We start from the raw sequence: 16,688 nt of genomic DNA, 5'->3' as shown, positions 1-16,688 counted from the left end.
AAACTTGAAAAGGAACGTGACAGGGAAAGAGAAAGAGAGGGTGAGTGAGACTGACAAAAGAAAGAAGAGTAGATCTATTTGAGATAAAAAGAAAGGAGCTGGAATGATACTGGAACCTGGAAACTGGAACAAGGACATATTAGGGAAAGAAGAAGAGACAGTGAGTGAGGAGGACAAAAGAAAGAAGAGTAAGTCTTTTCGAGATAAGAAGAAGAGGGCTGGAATAATACTGGAACCTGGAAACTGGAAACGGAACATGACAGAGAAAGAGAGAGTAATTGAGTGAGAATGACAAAAGAAAAGAAGAGTAAATCTTTCAGAGAGAGAGAGATAGGAAGGAGAGGGCTGGAGGGAAGGACTGGAACCTGGAAATGGAAACGGCAACATGACAGACAAAGACAGAGTGACTGTTCTGTTATTCAAAAGACTTGAAGATTGAGTAAATCTATCAGAGAGAGAGAGGAGAAGAACCAAGAGAGAGAGAGGGAGGGAAGGAGATATACAGTTCACACATGCAGACGGGAAGTACATACAAAATAACATAAGGGATGCAAATTCGCGAACAGAATCAGAATGAAACTGTTCTGTTATTCAAATGACTTTCATTGTTAGGGTTGGGATTACACAGAGAAAGGCGAAGAACCAATCCGGAAAGGGAGGAGAGTCAGCTATCCAGTTCTCAAAGCAGACGGGAAGTAAAAGGAAAATAATATAAGGGATATAAATATATGAACAGAATCAGAATGAAACGTTGAGAATATGACAGACGATTTCATATATTAGTTGGTCAATATATATACATATATATATATATATATATATATATATATATATATATATATATATATATATATATATATATATATATATATATATATATATATATATATATATATATACATACATACACATACATACATATACAGGATGATTAGATATATTGGGAAAGATTAGGGTATCTGAACGCCGGGCATCTGGAAAGGAATCAAACGGACAACAGAATGCGAAGCATTTCACTTTTTTATTAGCCAAATTTTCCAGACGTTAAGTCTCATCTCCAGGGCTGTAAACTATACAATTCAAAACAGACTCAGTAAAATAACAGTAAGGGTTGTATGCCGAGTAGGAAGACAGGGATATTCAGTGTTACTTGGGGATGTCCAGCGAGGTAACAGAATTAAAAATCATAAAAAAACCTTAAAAAAATAAATAAAAATAACAAGTAAAAAATGCGCCGAAGTTTCTTCAGCGCAATCGAGTTTTCTGTACAGCCGCTACAGCGTATAATCAAAGCCACCGAAAATAGATCTATCTTTCGCTGGTCTCGGTTCAATGCTGTATGAGCCGCGGCCCCTGAAACTTTAACCACGGCCAGTGGTGACCTATCCTATATCGATGCCAGAAGCACGATTATGGCTAACCTAAATAAAATAGACTACTGAGGCAAGAGAGCTGCAATTTGGTATGTTTGATGATTGGAGGGTGGATGATCAACATACCAATTTGCAGCCCCCTAGCCTCAGTAGGTTTTAAGATCTGAGGGCGGACAGAAAAAGTGTGGACGGTCAGACAAAGCCGGCACAATAGTTTTCTTTTACTGAGAACTAAAAAGTGAAAAGAACTCTTACATCAGTACCTGACTGTTTGGAAGAGAGAGAGAGAGAGAGAGAGAGAGAGAGAGCACAGAGTTCCCTTGTTAATGTCCACTTGCTTGAGTCTTGGACAGCGGAAATGTCCATAAATAGAAATAGGTCTAAAATTCAGAAATTTTAAAGATAACCAGAAATGATAATACCAACTAGTATTACTTTATATAGCACTACTTTTATAGTACTAACCTTATGTGGCGTCTCTCGGAATCATCAGCATAAGACTTAAGACTTCTTAATCTGAATGACATTCACATTTCCCACATCATCTGAAAGTAAACACGAAATCAGGTAAGAATGAAGACTTCAGTAAGTCCTGAACAGAAATGTGCTTCTAAACTTTAATATGTTTGTACTTTTTGAAAGAAAAAAAAATAGAAGTAGGAGAGAACATTTTCAATTTTAGAGAGAAGGCAGAAGTTCAATGTTTTAAGTTGCCTTTCAGAAACACCTAATTCTAAATTTCTGGGGATGACAATGAGGAGCTAATTTGTTTCTTTGGGTTTGGGTGAAACTATACTTTAACAATCTACTGATCATTTTAACTGCGGAGTGATTATGGCATTCAGCATTATCTTAAAGGGGATATCAGGTGCAGGCAGGTAAAGGAACGATTAAAGGCTGATTCACATTATACCATCACATCACCGACACGTCACGTCACGTCACGTCACGTCACCGTCCCATCATCAGCTGAGCCCTTGTATTCACACTATCCATCACAATCCCGTTTAGTTCGTGTCCAACCTCAGCGACTCACAATCACGTCACGTCAAAATATTCTCTCCAAGAAAACGTGTCGTGATGTGACGGTGGATGCCGTGTGCTTGATGGTGACGTGACGTGATGGTGTGAACAAGCCCATTTGATTACATGTAAGAAATTCTCACGTACTTTGACGTGACGTGATGTGTTGGTGACGTGATGTTTTAATGTGAATCATCCTTAAATCATTTATAATCCAAAAGGTAAAAATTCTTAATTATTTAATCATCTGAACGGAACCAGACCATAGCAAGAATAGTGATGATCAGCCCAGACATTGAACATCATTTAAAGGAGTCTGGCTCCTTGTAAAATGGAAATATTTCTGGAAATAAAGAAATATATAAAGGTAAAGAGTAATTTTAAACTAATTTGGGGAGGGTTTCGGCGAGAGGTGGAGGTGGGACGGAGTAGGGTGGGGGTGGGGGAATGGGTGGGAGTGGGGTGGGGGTGACAGCATATTTCTAAGGTGGCCTAAGTCTTATCCAGAACTTTGTGTTAGTAACTGTCTAATTTATTTCGTGGTCAGATAACAAGGACCAAATGGTCTACTATTTAATCTGCTACGTTCACATTTATAATAATTTTAAGCTGACGTTAATATCCTGAATTACTGTACCAAATAAAGCATTAATTGAGCAGTTGTTTTTTAAAAATTGCTTTCGAATTTGAAGCCTTTCATCTTGAGCTTTTTACAAAGCATGTCAGTCGCAAGAGTATTATACATTAGTTCCTCTCTCTCTCTCTCTCTCTCTCTCTCTCTCTCTCTCTCTCTCTCTCTCTCTCTCTTCCTTTGTCTTCATCCACCGTATGCAAATATATCTAAAAGCTGTGAAAGTGACTTGGGTTTATCTTACATAAAGCTTAAACCCTCTACCCACTGTCGATACAATTTAAACCTTTTGACGCTGCACATTAAAATTCCTCTCTTCCCTTCTCTCTCTCTCTCTCTCTCTCTCTCTCTCTCTCTCTCTCTCTCTCTCTCTCTCTGTAATATTTTCGTTAGATTTTTTTTTGTTATTATGTGGATGCAGTTTGTAGATCCAAACCACATTCGTGCAATACAGAATTCCAAGAATATTGTTACATAATTTTGGTTTGATGTCGAAATATGTGGAAGCTTATTTAGAATGTGATATGTTCTTTCCAGGAAATAATATCTTTGAACCTAAAATAAAAAGAAACATAAAAGCATATCTCTGTTGTGTTATGGGTAGAAGGATGTGAAGACTCTTAAGTCAGATGTATTATTATTATATAATTATATTATTCTTATTATTATTATTATTATTATAGCGCTCGTCGCATTTTATGGAACAAAACAAAAACGCTATACGAGAAAAACATAGAATGGAAAAATATATAGAAAAAACTTTACAAATAAAGGTAAACAGATCGAACTGGTATAAATATATGCATACATAGACATAAAAGATTGATGAGGAAATTAACAAAAAATCTCAACACATTGGTCTCTCTGGCTTTCAGATCAAAGCCGCAACTTTCCCTAACATAAAAGCACCGGCATCCGTAACATTCCCAGGAAAATGCAACTGATTTTCCCTATGACAGAAGGTATATGACCCCACTGTACTGGAAGCATTGTGTCATTGTGTCACCTTAGCAGGTTATGGATGCTGAAACTCTGCAAAATGAGCAGAACGCACTAATTCAAAAGGTGATGACACTGAAGTTACTAGCTGAAGCTCTCTGTTGAGATAAGAGGTGTGAAATGTGCCCAAACAGGTTACTGTCTGGCAATGGATTAAGTCATGATTTTAACTGTTATGAAGGGAAAAGAAACCATCACTTTAAACAAATGTTTCTCGCAAATAAAGATCTTACGAGGCTGTGTGATTCCAATCAATCAGTCATTTCCTGTGGTACCCACGGGGATGCATAGGGCCTCGATAAACTCACGCCACCATATTCTGTCCTGGGCTAACTCCTCAAGATCTCGCCAACACTCGTCTCCTGCTTCCCGCCTCATTGTCCTTAACCACGTCTCCTTTGGCTTACCTCTGCCTCTTCTACCAAGGGCAACCCACCCCGGTGTATCTCGTCCTATTCCCTGTCTCCTATACACATGGTCTAGCCACTTCCAGCGTGAGAACCTAACATACTCATTGACCGGCTGCATCACCGTTACTTCTCTAATTCTGTTATTTGATATCCTATCCCTCCAATTAATCACTAATATTCTCCTGAGCGCCTTATTTTCAAATGCTAAGAATTTATTATTCGAAGTCACCGTACTGAACCATGACTTATGCCCATAAATCAAAATATTCCTAATCACTATCTTATAAATTCTGATTTTTGTATGCACAGAAAAATTGCTATTATTCCAATAGACAAGACAATTTTCAGCAGCAATTAAAACAAAAATCTAGACCCTGTGGAACTGGGACTATAATCGCTGCAGGTTTATAAAGTTCAGCGAACTATGTTTTCTGTTGGCGTTAGATGGTAAGTTCTTTAATAACAGTGGCAAAGCAAGCAGAGTTGTATATAATACCAAGTATTGGCAGATACCCACAGTTATCACGAGTACAATTATTTATGCACAATGATCCAAAAAGTATGAGCACATTACAGTGTCACAATTTGCTGGAGTTCAACCTTATATCCCACTGAATACACTACTTATTCGTCTGTTCTGAACCCCAGTTAAAACTTTAAGCCACTCCATTTTGCATTAGGGGACAGTGAATAAGCTGCAACAAGAGTAATCATATTTTCTGACTGTGCTGTCTCATTTTCAAGGCCGACAAAAATTCTTCTTGTAAGATAAAAACAACAGAGGTTTCAGAACACTAACGTAGGGAACATTGGTCATGGCAAGCCTATCTTCACTGAAAACACTTTTGACTATTTGCTGCTGGCGGTCACTTAAGACTTATGAATAAGATGTACGATACGATGATACGAAACATCGAACGCCTGAATTGCTAAGTTTATAAGTAAGACACCTTGAAAAACCTTATTGCAAACAACGTCTTCTGCTAGGGATAAGCTGAGAAGAAGAAGAAGAAGAAGTAAGAACCAAATCGGAGAAAACTTTTTAGTCAGTTCAAAATGAGGTCTGGAATGGCAGCCAGTTGAATCTAAAAGGGCATTGCAAGTACCCAACTGCTTTCTGTATGCACAGTAGCTGTCAGGACGCACAGGCGGCTGCCGTAAGGCAAACTCAATCTACGACAACAACATCAACTGTAATACTAGTAAGATACTTATATGCACACAGTATTGCAATGGTCTAAAATTGCCAAAAATTAAGTATACCTTAGTTTTACAGACCACTGAGCTGATTAACAATGGAAGGATTAGACCTATTTTACGTGGCTAAAACCAACTGGACAACACGGGACAACTGTAATCCGAACATTATAGTACCAGAAATAAACTTCTAATACCAGCCGGCCGGAGACTCGAACAGGTTCAGTCACCATTGCACAATGGTCTAAAGTTGCCAGCTACCTTCTTTGCGTGAATTACTTATTAGATAACAGGAACAGTGAAAGTACTAATGAAATACTATGAATAAGTAAACTAACAAGCAGTGACGTTAGTGGTAAAATGTAATCATACAATAAAAAAAAAAAAACAAATGATCCGAAACCTATAAAACTGTCAATATATTGAGAAAAGTCGTTCGTACCAACATCATCACTCCATTAGCGAGAGACCCAAGTTAATGCCAAGATTTTTGCATAGGAGAGATCCTCCTTGATTATTGGCAAAAAATTCTTGGATAAGAAGGAAGAGCGCCTTCAAATCTCGTTTCGTGACGAAAAATACTTTGGCATTAATTTCATAAATGCAGGTAAAAATTTTACTTCCTATCTAAATGCAAGGAAACTGGAATTAATTACCAATAACTTAACTAATATTATAGTGAGTGAGAAGAACTTTGAATTAATGACAAATTACTTATATAATATTATAGTGAGTAAGAGAAACTTTGCCTTTGTAAAGAACTCATTATATCCTGCTTTTGAAGAATTTTATCGAATATCTAAAATTTAAAGTACAAAAAAAAAACATTTCTTCGGTAACGCTAACCTTCCAACATATCACTTACAAAAAAAAAAGGTAATGTGATAAAGATCAAATCTTCTGAATTTTGTCTCTACGTAGCAATCGACGCAGGGGTATTTTCCCCCTTGCGGTACGCTTGTTGACCACTTCTGTCACGTTCTGGTGCTAAAACTGTAAAGTGTCAAGTCACAGTTATGTCTCTCCTGTCAAATAAAGTCCCCAAATTACCGGACAAAAGCCCCGCAGAATAAATGCCAGTAAATCTGGTTGACAAGGAGTTCTTTGTTAGATATGTCAAGAGATTCAGCAAGCACTCTAGACTTCATTTTCACAGGAAGTGACGTAGAAAAGGAATTCGGATTATGCAGAGGATTTATTTTGTCTTATAAGAATCTCTTGAGAGACTCTTATAAGACAAAATAATCCCTCCTGCATAATCCGAGTTCCTTTTCTACGTCACTTCCTGTGAGAATGAAGCCCAGTGATTGTTGAATATTGGTTAAAATGTATGTTTCAGTGATTGTCTGAGTGAATATTTGATTTACGTAAACTAATTTGTTTATAATGAGGGGTGGGGGGGGGTGGCGTTTATCTTCAGAATGAATGACACCGATAATATTGTATTTCTTCTGCCAAATATCTTGATAGAAGAAAGCTGATCAATTTCGTCCAACAATACAGCAGTCATATTCTTCTCAAAAAGTGTTTCACGAATATCATTTCATTAGCAATATAATGATGACGATTAATGGTGATACTGATGATGAGAAATTGGTGAGGACGTGGATTCCTCAACGACGCTTTGTTTCATGAGCTTCGTCGCTGATAAGATGAGGAAGAGAATTCTAGAGACACGTAAGTAAATCTTTCAACAACTGGTGGAAGTATTCGTCCGTGTCCTCAATCAGATGGAAAAAATAAAGAAAGCATCATGCTTCTTTAACGACAATGCAGTAGGTTTACCAAAAACTTATGTAACGAAATGAGGACATAAGGATTCCTAAAATAGCCGTGTCTTCAAGACAGTTTTAATGTAGAGAGAGAGAGAGAGAGAGAGAGAGAGAGAGAGAGAGAGAGAGAGAGAGAGAGAGAGAGAGAGAGAGAGATCTGCTTGCAACTTGTCTTTCTCTGTAAAAATGAATTAAATTACGTGGCTGGAGACAAAGCAAGCGCGAATATAGCTTTATATAAATAGTTTTTAGACTATATAAGAATTTGAATAACGAAATTACGGTCACAACTAAGATCTGAAATTGCCAAAAATTCTATAAATCTTAATTAACATTCCTGGTACACCTTCGGAGTCCAAATGCTTTCAGGATATAAAGAAGTAATCCTTTACGATCTATTTCTCGAGGATTCGGTCTTTGAGAGAGAGAGAGAGAGAGAGAGAGAGAGAGAGAGAGAGAGAGAGAGAGAGAGAGAGAGAGAGAGAGAGATCTGCTTGCAAAGTTCCTTTCTCTGTAAAAATAAATAAAATATGTGTTGAAGACAAACAAAGCAAGTTTGAATGTAGTAATATGGTCATATTTTGTTAGTCTATATATGAATCTGAAATATGGAATTAGAGGTACAAGTAAAATCTTAAATTAGCAAAAATTATATAATTTCTAATTAAAAATCCTGGTAGGATTTGAGTAGCTTAAATAGACGTAATCTTTAATGATCTATTTCTCCAGGATTCGGACTGAGAGAGAGAGAGAGAGAGAGAGAGAGAGAGAGAGAGAGAGAGAGAGAGAGAGAGAGAGAGAGAGAGTTGTTTGGAATTTCTTTGCCCTGAGACCTGGGACAATCTTAGGGAAAGTTCCCCCATAGATTCCCTATTGAGATGTTTCACCGAAGTTATTCAAGCGAAATTACTACGAACTGCCATGCTTCCTACTAACTATAGCAAGTGTACGGAACGATGCGCAAGCCATTTCGGGCCTTAGAACCCTCTACCGTAAGGACCAAAATTCGGACAATGACTCTCTAAGGGGATTATATGGTTATAGTGCCACTGGACGAATTGAGATCGTCCCAAAATCATCCTTAACGATAAGGGACACAGAGGTCATTTTTCCCCACACTGACAATTAAACCATATTTAGATAGGATGATCCCCCCTCCCCTACCATCGGCCCCTCCCCTTCCGTCGGCCCCCACCCCGCCTCCAGGCTAAACCTTCACACAAAAGGCTTATAATTGGCATGTTGTCCGGTGCCGGACGAAAATTCAATCCATATCGAAAATGAGGGAAGAATTTCGTATTGTTTCGTGCGGAGCTGACGATACGAAGAAATGAAGATTGCCAGCGATGCATAACGGGTCTGAATGATGCATTGTGGTAAGTGTTTTGGAAATGGCTTTTAAGAACGCTATTGAGAGAAACTTAATTGAAAGTAATACTCAATTCAGTAGCTTTCAATCAGCTGCTATCATTTGCTCTCTTCTTCTTCTTTTCTTCTTCTTCTTCTTTTCCTCTTCGGGCTTCCGAATCGAAAGCGCGGAAATAATGAAGTATCTTTTTTTGGTTAGTAATAAAATAACAGTGTCTGCATCTTTTTTGTAAGTGAGAATGGTGTTGGATATCTGCTTGATTTGATGACAAATAAACGTTTATCATTTAATCATGGAAATTTGAACGGGAAAGAGAAAGAAATAGTACCCACACACACACGCACACACACACACACACATATATATATATATATATATATATATATATATATATATATATATATATATATATATATATGATTATAATCACTTTTGTACGTGATTCATTTATCACACATTACCACAGGTGAAAAATAAGAGACGGGGCATAGGTCCTGACCGGTTTCGACTTATTTCCAAGCCATTGACGAAATAAAGCCTCTTAAACCTGTGGTAATGTGTGATATACCATATATATGTGTGTTGTACTGTAACACAACAGTGTTTTATGGGCCTTTTTATTTTATATATATATATGTATATATATATATATATATATATTTAAATACATATACATAATTTTATATACATATATATATATATATATATATATATATATATATATATATATATATATATATATATATATATATATATATGAGTGTGTGTGGGTGTGTAATATAAATATATATATATATATATATATATATATATATATATATATATATATATATACATCTACATATATAGTATACTGTATATGAATCGAAATACATGTTTGTATCCTTGTGTACACAATCGGTTATACAGAATCAGTCTGACTATATAGTGCTTCCTGACAGAAGACAAGCAAAAGCAATCTAAACAGAAATCAAGAGAAAATATATACGGAGGAAATTAACCTGTACAAAAAATGCACAAGTATGCTCTGCATAAATACATTCATGCACAGAAGTACCAGGTAAAGTGAGAACAGGCGAACATAAATAAAAATGTTATAACAAGTAAACACATACAATGTTTACAATCCGGATTGATTTGGATGCGCCGACCGTCCCTCATGTTCCCATCTTAAAAGCAAAAGTAGGTTCTAATTTCGGATGGATAAGGTGCGCTTATTATATAATCTGTGTAACCTATTTCTAAGGCACGGTAAATTAGATGTTAATGGGTAATTTCTTGCTTAATGTTTGAAAATGTATATAAGATTAGTGACCAGAGAATTTTATATAATGTATAAGCGAACAGTACTGTGCATCCACTGTGATTTTTTAAGCATATATATGTATACATATATGTATATATATATATAACTACATACATACATATATATAGAAACATATAATATAAAAAATACACACACACACACATACACACATATATAATATATATATATATATATATATATATATATATATATATATATATATATATATTATATATATATATATATATATATATATAATATATATATATATATATATAATTATAAGCATACATTTTAAAGATCACAAATATTAAGCCACAAATGACCTCTTAATTTGGAACTCACTTTACCTAGGAAATAACTCATATTAAGGGAAGCATATTTAATAAATACATCTTGCCCGTGCAGGATTCGAACCTGTGCGTATTAAACTAGACACAGAGGCAAATATTCGGCTTATCTATTCGGCTTTCAAGAGAGACATTAAATGAATCAACTCTTCATTACATATTCTTTTCGAATTCAGGCTCTGTACTTCAGAATCGAAACAAATACATAAATAAACAGATGTGATCAAGAAAAAGTCACGTGTGCATAAGTATACGTATGTATGTATATATATATATATATATATATATATATATATATATATATATACATATATATATATATATATATATATATATATATATATATATATATATATATATATATATATATATATATATATATATATATATAACTGTTAACTAACCTAACCTATCCTAAACATTAGCCTTGTCTTGACAGGGTGTAACCGATGTACGACACAGTACAATGTAATTATCTTCTCCACTCAGCACTCAGCTAAGAAGAAAATATGGCAATAAAAATACAAAATATAAAATTCAGAGAACTCGTAAACAGAGAGGAAATAACTGTAAGTAATTCTTCGCCTTTAGTATTTTGTGAGCAAATCAAATATAATTTAAAGGGATGATTTTACTCTATATTGGAAAATTAATTTGTTATTGAAAGTTCAGTTACATATTATAAAGTAGAGTAGAGAAAAATTAAATCACTAAAAGTGAACATAAATCTGGTTAGCATAATTCACTGCGTCTGAGATAAAATAACAGTTTTCACAATATGCGAGGTATAAAGATAATAATAATAATAATAATAATAATAATAATAATAATAATAATAATAATAATAATAATAATAATAATAATAATGTATTGTGTACCTGAGATAAAATAACAGTTTTCACAATATGCGAGGTATATAATAATAATAATAATAATAATAATAATAATAATAATAATAATAATAATAATAATAATAATAATAATAATAATAATAATAATAATGTATTGTGTACCTGAGATAAAATAACAGTTTTCATAATATACGAGGTATAATAATAATAATAATAATAATAATAATAATAATAATAATAATAATAATAATAATAATAATAATAATAATAATGTATTGTGTACCTGAGATAAAATAACAGTTTCACAATATCGAGGAATAATAATAATAATAATAATAATAATAATAATAATAAATAATAATAATAATAATAATAATAATAATAATAATAATAATAATAATACCAAGGTTTCTATCAGATACCTTTTACTACACTAGAAAGTAGCAGATCAGAGAGAGAGAGAGAGAGAGAGAGAGAGAGAGAGAGAGAGAGAGAGAGAGAGAGAGAGAGAGATTTCCACTCATGGGGTATGTTTATGCCATTTGACTCCCTCCCCTGCCCTTTTCAAAGCAATCTCCCCATCCCCCTCCCAAATCTACCCCCACCCACAATAGCAGGGACTTATCCAGCTAACCCTGAGTATCAAGTCAAAATTCCTCAAGTCCCATCTTCAGATGACCTGAGGAGGAACTCCAAGAAGCGGAGTAGACGCCTCGAGTGGACCTCAATGACTTGGAGAGGGACTCCAGGAGCTATTGAACCGAGTCTTAAGAAGCGGTCGAGGCCTTGCCCAAGCTGATGTTGGGCCAATATCACACGTTTGCTCCCTAATGAGGTCTCCGGGGGTGGTCTTAGAGCTCTCAGACGCCCCCAGAAAGCTTCAGAAGTCTTCAGAAGCTTGCAGAAGCCTTCAGAGGTCTTCAGAAACCTTCAGAAGTTTTTAGAGTTCTTCAGAAAAGAGTCTTCATAAGTCCTCAGAAGCTTTTAGAAGTCTTCAGAAACCTTCAGAAGTTTTCAGAAGCTTTCAGAAGCCTTTAGAAGCTTTCGGAAGTCTTCAGAAGCCTTCAGAAGCTTTCAGAAGCCTTCAGAAGCCTTTAGAAACCTTCGGAAGTCTTCAGAAGCTTTCAGAAGCCTTCAGAAGCTTTCAGAAACCTTCAGAGGCTTTCAGAAGCCTTCAGAAGCTTTCAGAAGTCTTCAGAAGCTTTCAGAGGATTCAGAAGCCTTCAAAAGCCTTCAGAGTAATACGACAGATAGCTACGAAATATCACGCTAGAAAAGGAAAAGGTGTTTAATTAAAAGGAAAAGATGAAGCCTTCACTACGGTGGAGTGACGATGAGATAATGGGATAAATGGGATAGATGGATATAAAACCTTATTCTGGGAGAAAATATTTATAAGAAAAAGTTGATGTACGAGTAAATAAAGATACCCTTATAAGGGTTTGGATTGAGGATAAAAATGAGTTCCCTTGAAGGGGTATATTTTGTGTCTACAGTGTTGGCACACCCAATAACAATAAGTATTTTAAATTTATAAATATCTAAATACTTGTTTATAGAAATAACACACTGGTAAAATTTATTTACATGAATCATATATATATTATATTTCGAAAATTAATCCTGCTCTCTTATTGTGAAGGAATATGAAACAGCATTCCTCTGATTGCATTTAATACCTCACCAGACTTATGGACTGCCTTGGGAGAAGGCCAGTGCTGGTATATGGCCGTCTTAGTGAAATAATAATGATGATGATGTTAAAGGTGACAGACTATCTCAAAGAAAGAATAAAACAAATAAATATAATTTATTCCATTATCCTTGATTCATAATCCGGAAGGCTGATGACTTGCATAAAGAAGTTGCCGATTTTGTTAAGATTAAGTCGCCTTGTTCGGTGCAATCTTTGAGAGCTAAGTTGCTTTCTAATTTGTAAATCATTTACACAAATAGCTCGTGGACAGCACTGCTCAAACATTCTTATTTCTGCCGGACTTCCATCAGTTCACTCGGGAGGGAGATAAAGTTAAAGAAGTTGGACATCTAGAGAGAGGAGACCAAAGAGAAACGGATGGAAAGTAAAGGGCAGAAGGACGCGAGCCTAGGATAGAAAGAAGCTACAAAAAACCGGGAATGTTGTCTACAGTAGTCCCTCAAGGCCCAATCATGTGTATCTTTTACGGAGCAATAACGAATAATCATCGGTTTTCTTCAGCCATCTGGTTTTCATTTACTGCCGTCCACGATGTTGTCAGGATTCTTAGATAACAATTTCTAGTGAATCATCGCCCTCTTTAGTGATTTCTACTCATTATCGATGTCCAGTGTTTTTCCCCAACTGAAAACATTGTCTGCATTTACATACATTTTACTCAAAGCATCAGAACAACGACCAATTTTAGCTAGCAGGGTGTGTGGTACCATGAATTCAATGGTCCCGAAACTGCAGATCATACAAAGCCGATGCTATTCCAAGTTAAAATGAAACTGGCTCGTCAGTAGAATGATAGTTAATCGTCTTCAATAATGAAAGGAAATTGACTATAGATTGGGAAACATTGTGCTTCTAGGGGAGGGAGAGGAAATGTGCAGGGGGTTCGATGACTGAAATCTTATATCGTTAGACATTTCATCCTGAAAAGGCCATTTCCCTGAACACCCACCCATCTCAATGTATGGTTGTTGTTATATACAGTATATATATAAAGTATATATCTATGTATGTATGTATATGTAAATATATATATATATATATATATATATATACATATATATATACATAAATACATATATATATGTATGTCAATAAATATCTATATCTATCTATCAATATATTATATGTATATATATATACAGTATATATATATGTATATATATATATATATATATATATATATATATATATATATATATATATATATATATATATATAAAACTTTTCCCCTTCTTTTTCAGCAGTTCTTTTAGGATGAAGCTGCTAACCCTGCGTCCTCATCCACCTTGGCTGCGACCCATCCAACTCGGCTGACCGCTAAGTACAGAACTACTTCTTAGGTCAGCTTGAATCACACGTTCTCAAGAAACGGGCTCAAATCTCTTTCCTTTCCCTGAAACTGAGACCTGGTCCCTCAGTTTGTGAGCCGAGATTAGAATCACTGATCCACATCATATACTTGAAAGATAGCTCAATATATAGTTCACAGACTTCTTAAACATTCTTAGATTTCTGGATTTTTGGAAGTTCAGAGGACGAGGTTCTCCTTCTGTTCTGTCAAAATTGCAGACAAGTAAACTTTATACAGAGCATCGCTAATGAGCTGAGCTCTGCATCACTGTAAACCGGGAGATCAGAGCAAAAATGAGGACCGCTGGGAATATGTCAACTGCTGTCACGAAAATTAATGTTAAAAAAAGAAATTCCATTTTAGAATATATTAGAAAAACAATGACTCAAAATGAATTTCGCACATGGTAGGCCTGTACTGTTGTTAAATTTTTGTTCTTCTTAGCAATACAAACTTAAACACCCTTTAAATGACCCAAAAAACCTGTGTAATTAATATTACATCCATGAAATGTCTTATAATTAAGGTCATTAACTAGCCTCTTGAATCTTTCAAGAGGAAAGAACACCTCACCACAGGTCTCACTGCAAAACAAATGAATCAGAGCCAGAGCACGACGTAGCCAACGTTAGATAACAGTAATCAAATGCAATGGAAGCGAATAACAAGGCTTCTCATTCGGCAACCACAATGGACAGCATGGCTTCTCATTTGTCATAATTAATCAAGCATGTATTTATCCACAGCTTTGCCTGCCAATCTGACGGCCGAAAACCCCCCCCCCTCCGTTCCCTTCAGCCCTCCCCATCTTGCAATAGCGCCCACCGTTGACTTTCATTGCCCTCCACTTCGGCTGATGAGGAGAGGGTGAGGCTGTGTTGATTGAGCAAATGAGGTGACGTCACGGCGTCGCCGCGGTCGACTGCGGCCCCGACGATACCTCTATTTGGAAGGGTTAAGCTAACAAGAGATTAAATGGCTGGAATGCGTCCGTCATGATCACATCTACTCACGCGCAAGTCCACTGGTTGCGATTTCAATGGGTCTTCAGTGTTTGTCGGGGAAGAAAAAATATCCCTCTAAAGGAGGTCTCTGAGTTCTTGCAGGTCAGTCAATAGAAGAAGAGTCGCAGCTTTATCTTAGAGGCAGAAACTCGATTTTTCTTGAAGAGTTCTTCTTTGGAATGTTCATCGGGAAAGAGTTCAGTGCCAGGAATAAAAATAATCTCGTTTTAGTGCCAGATCGTTTTTGAATGTCGATTTAAGTTTATCATCTATGGCTTCACAGGAAGAAAACGCCATTTGGACGAAAGTTTGCTTTTCCTCAAGAAACTGTCTTGTTTCCGTAATACAATAGTTTTGATACTTACTTCCTGGATTGTACCTTGATATACAGTGTTCCAGAACTAAATGAAATTCTGTAGATTTTGTTGTGATTGTCTCTTTTTTTTTTTTGAATGTCTGTTAAGCTTCCATTTGTTGCTTATAGCATCTTACGCTGTGTCATATACAGTACTGTCTCATCTTCATTTCTTCTTTTTCTTGATTAACTTTTTTTTTTCTTGGACTTTCTGAAAAAGGATGTCGGAAGTCCAAAGCTACTCTCTCCTTGGACTTAGGAATTATTTCTCAATACAACCACCAAACTAAAAAAAAAAAATTACTACCCTCCATCTAACCTGTGGTTCACCTTTTATGTATGCACCCCTTTCAACTAGTCAGTTCTCAACTGATAATAATAATTTTCAATGTATAATAATAACCCTTTCAAATTGCTCCATTATTATTATTATTTATTTTATTCTATTTTATTTTCTTCAGCTTTGTGAAGTTATAATATAAATGTGAAATAAAAAATATTTTGGTTTGATTAATTTCTAAAGGATTTCATCTTAAGAAATTAATTTTACTTTAAGAACCACTCAAGTCTTAAGAAATGAAAAAGGCAACTTTAGATTTTAGACATTATTCCTTTGACAAAAAAATAAAATTAAAGCATTGTTCCTTTCATTACAAACTCTGCCTAAAATTAAAGCATTATTTCTGCAGTAATTAATGAGAAAATAAATTTTTAGAAAAGTGTCTCAAGTTACTCCAGTTTCAGAAATGGTTTCATTATCACCACGGGGGTAGTATCTGCAAAATCAAGTTTGAGAACAACTGAGTGTCTACCAATTTTTGACCAGAATTTTTTTGAAGGTTCTTGTCTTTTTTACAAACATTAAGACAGGGAAACCTGACTTGATTTACCAATCAGAAAATATCAAATCAAAAGAGCGGAAAAGGCAGAATCAAAAGACAACAAACCCAGCCATATATAAATAATGTTTGAGATTTTTA

Source organism: Macrobrachium rosenbergii, chromosome 52 (genome assembly GCF_040412425.1).
Source record: "Macrobrachium rosenbergii isolate ZJJX-2024 chromosome 52, ASM4041242v1, whole genome shotgun sequence".
Taxonomy (NCBI): domain Eukaryota; kingdom Metazoa; phylum Arthropoda; class Malacostraca; order Decapoda; family Palaemonidae; genus Macrobrachium; species Macrobrachium rosenbergii.
This window is presented reverse-complemented; position numbering follows the sequence as displayed.